Raw genomic sequence first — 4,369 nt, forward strand, 5'->3', positions numbered from 1 at the left:
GATTCGAACCCGCCACCTTAGGTGTATGTGGCTGGCGCCTTAGCCACTTGAGCTACAGGCGCCGGGCCGGTGCTACCTTGTCTTGCCCCCACCTACCTTCCAGGGCCCAGCCCAGCCCCAAATCACCTTGCCCACAGCTCACAGCCTGGGGAGCATCTCACATAGCTCAGCTCTGGGAAAGCTGGACCGCCCTCTGTGTCCCCAGCAGGAGCATGTAGTAGTAAGATGCCCAGACTTCCACCCCTTCAGCCCTGGTACTACCTTTTCCTGCTGTGTGACTTGGGACCAGTCTCTCAGCACCTCTGAACCTCACTTTTCTTTCCCGGGAAATGGTTATTAAAGGTGGCAAGAGTGGGATCAGCGCCCGTAGCTCAGGGGTTAGGGTGCAGGCCACATGCACCAGGGCTGATGGGTTCGAATCTGGCTCCAGTCTGCTGAACAATTACAACAAAAAAATAGTTGGACTTTGTGGCAGGCGCCTATAGTCCAAGCTACCTTAAGCCCAAGAGGTTTGACGTTTCTGTGAGGTGAGACGTCACGGGACTCCACCGAGGGCAACATAGCGAGACTTTGTCTCAAAAAATAAAATAAAAATGAAGGTGGCAGAATGGCTGGAATAATGTTGTGGTGCCCAGGAAGCACACAGAACTGGTCACTGAGCCTCTAGAGACACTGGCCTTGTACTCAACAGACATACCAGGTCCAGGCTGCCCGGCTGGAGGTTCCTCTGCTGTCTGCCGCTGGACGGAGTAGTGTCCAGGACATCCGGACTTGCCTGTCCGATCCTTCCCTCATGCCCTGCCCTGGGTGCAGGGTGACCCCATCCCGCACCCCGCGCCCCGCGTCAGCACTAGCTGAGGTTAAAACAGCTTCTCGCGCTACCCACGGAAGCCCTGCCCCATCGTCCGGGGCTGGCCGCTGTGACTCATCGGCCGCGCTCCTCGCCCAGCGGCGCTAGCGGGACCCACCTGGTGGCCCACCCAGGAACGACACTGGCTGGGTACTTCCCAAGGCCCACGCCGCGGCGCCACCTCCTGGACTAGGTCTCCAAGCTAGTGGCCTAGGGGAACTACGGCGTTGGTGCGTGCAGAGCGCGAGGCCTGCCCCCCCTCACTGCCCTTCCCAGGGAGCGGAGGCGTGCAGGGCAGGAGGCACAGAACGGCAGGGGTGGCCCCACTCGCATCTCCACAGCCGGGAGGGCCAGAGTGCCCTAGGCCTCTGTGCCACCCACTGGTTCTTCAGCAGGCGCCCTCCACTACGCCGAGCACAGTTCCCAATTTGCTTCCCCCAACAGCCCGCCAGGCCACGCCCACTCAGCTGACAGTCGGCTGGAGGAGGAGCGGCTCCCCTCCCAGTGGTCCCGAGCCTGGCCCCGCCTCCTTCCGCTCTGCGCGCAGCAGCTGCAGTCCTTGGGACAGCGGGGAGTGGCCAGAACGCCCAGAGCAGTGGACTCCTGCCCTGTCCCGCTTCCAGGCGTCTGGAGGGTGGGGACACCTGTCGTGGGGGCGGAGGCCATGTCTAGTCTAGTCTTGCTGTGCACAGCTTCCCTGAGAGCTCCCCGCAGCCCTGGCCTAGAGCAGGAGGTGCAAGAAGGGTTAACCTTGGGCCTTTTTATCTCACCTCCCCCATCCCCGACTCCCCCTTCCCTAAGGGGGCTGGACAGCCAGAGGAACCTACCAACTGGGGGGAGGGAGAGGGTGTCTAGGAGGTGTCTCTTCCCTCCTAGCCCCTGACCCACTGCCCCTCTTCTGCATTTTGGAATCAGGATTGGAGGGGGGGTCAGAACCCGCCCCGTTTTCTTGGCTTCCTCCTCTCCTCCTCCAGGGCTGGAAACCTCACCTTCATTCCACTTCTATTCTGATTTTCCTACCAACCTGTGGGTGCCAGGCACTCTTCTAGGTACAGGTGACACTAGCCTCACCATGGAAGATAAGGCAGCTGTGTCCCAGGAACATAGGCCCTAGGACAGAGGATGGGGAGAAACAAGTGAATTATCAATAGGACTCAATGGTGGCCAGGGGATGGTGTGGGGGCCTGCAGGGAGGGGGCAGCCAGAAGAACAGCCAGGCCATGGTCAAAATCCAGGCTAGCGGGCAAGGGTGCATATGTGAAGGTGGAAGGGCAGGCAAGCACCAGGGTAAGGGGCTTAGTTGCCATCATGAGGCAGGTGTGGCCTTGGGGAGCCAGCTGTGGGACATGATCTGCAACTTGGGGGGGTCAACTGTGGGAAGCCAGAGGCAGGTGCAGGCTGGTGAGAGGAGGGCCAAACCCAGGAGCAGTTGTGGGCATACAGGCAGTCAGAGATGGCCTGGAGGGACCCAGAGTGGGGCTGTGTGGTAAAGCTACCGCACAGGCTGGGACTGCTGGGTTTAATCTTTGTTTCCCATTGCAATCTGTAAAGGCTCCATTGGTTAGAGGTGGAAACACAGACTTCAGGCCATAATTGCTAGGGGGAGTGGGGTTGGCAGGGGAGAAGGGTGCTCCTAGGGTGGGGAACACCTGAGTCTGCGGAGGAGGGCACAGTTGTGCCTGCACTCAAATCACACTGCACCCCAGCAAGGTTTTCTAGAGCTAGGGGTCTCAGCCCTGTCCCTGCCCAGTAAGGAGACCCAGGGAGTCACCTGGCCCACTGAGCCTCAGTTTCTGGCTCTGGCCCCAGGAGCAGAAGGGGCAGCCCCGAGTGTCTGGCATTGTCCTGACACATCCAGGTGTTCAGGCATCCTACTCACTACCTACAACTGAACACCTAGGAAGAAGTGACCTGATGGCTTCCTGTCCCCAGACCTCTTGTTCATGTAGGAGGCTGCCAACCTCAGAGCCCCTGGTGGGCCACACACCTCACGTCACTGGCCCATGGCCTCTCTCTGACAGAAGGGACATCCTAAGAGGCTGCAAAGCAGAAACAGGGTCTGGCCCAGAACCAGAGCATCCCACCTCAGGGTTCTTCCAGAGCATCCTTAGTTTCTGCTGCATTCAGGCAGGGAGATGGGGGGCCTCAGAGAACTCCCAGAAAGCCTCTGTCCTCAAAAGGCATAGGACAGGCCAAGTGCAGTGGCTCACACCTGTAATCCCAGCACTTGGGAGGCTGAAGCGGGTGGATTGCCTGAACTCATAGGTTTGAGACCAGCCTGAGCTAGAGTGAGACCCCATCTCTAAATAATAGCCAGGTGTTGTGGCGGGTGCCTATAGTTCTAGCTACTTGGGAGGCTGAGGAAAGACAATCACTTGAACCCAAGAGTTTGAGATTGCTGTGAGCTGACACCACAGAACTCTACCCAGGGTGACAAAGTGAGACTATCTCTAAAAAAAGATAGGCATGAGACGCCATAGGGTTGGGCCAAGGGACCAACACCCCTAAACTTCATGTGGGCATCCACACTGCTCCCCTAGAACCTTCCGAGCTCCCAGGATGTAATGCACCTTTGATTTTGTTTCAGTACCCTGACGTAGGAGACTGCCTCAGCTTCCCCATCTCTAAAACAGCACAGTCCAGGAGGCTCCCGGGTGGTGAAAACCGGAGAACACAGAAGCCTGGTTTGATGCACCAGACAGAGCACAACCACCTGAGTGACTCCATGGGGGATGCTCTAGCCCAAGGAGACCTCCAGCCAGCCCAGCCTTCTGGGCTTTAGTCTGTACAGTGTGGGCAGAACCCAACCCAACTGGGCACCAGGCAGGAGGCAGAAGTATGCAACTCTTATCTTGTTCTTTGAGCCAAAACTTAAGAGGTGGCCAGACCAAGCCACAGTAATCTGGCTTTGCCCACCAGGGCAACCCCTGGGCTCACCGTTCCAGACAGACAGAATCTACTCCAAGGCTGCCCCAGTCCATGGGAGTCAGCCCAGTGTCCTGGAAAAGGCTTTAAGGAGCAAGACATTACAGTACATTTGATCTGTCTCCAAAGAGGAGGAAAGTAGGCTGAGTGAATAGGTAAACTTTTTTCTTTTTTTTTGTAGTTTTTGGCCAGGGCTGGGTTTGAACCTGCCACCTCAGGCATATGGGGCTGGTGCTCTACTCCTTTGAGTCACAGACGCCGCCAGTGAATAGGTTAGTTTTCCTTGGATTTTTTCAAATTGACTTTTTATTATGGGACAATATTAGACTTACCATAGGAAAGTTCCCATACATACCTCACTCAGTGTCCTTAATGTTGACATATTACAGAATTGTGGGCCAAATGTCAGAATTGAGAGGTTCACCTTGGCTGTTACTCCTAACCCCAGACACTATTTGAGTTTCACTACTGTCTTCTTTTTTCTTTTTAGTCTCACTCTTGCCCTGGGTAGAGAATTCCTAGACTCAAGCTCCTGAGTAGTTGAGACTACAGGTGCCACCACCACACCTGGTTAATTTTTCTATTTTTATTTTT

The sequence above is a fragment of the Otolemur garnettii genome, unplaced genomic scaffold (assembly GCF_000181295.1).
Source record: "Otolemur garnettii isolate 467f Iridium unplaced genomic scaffold, OtoGar3 scaffold00018, whole genome shotgun sequence".
Taxonomy (NCBI): Eukaryota; Metazoa; Chordata; class Mammalia; order Primates; family Galagidae; genus Otolemur; species Otolemur garnettii.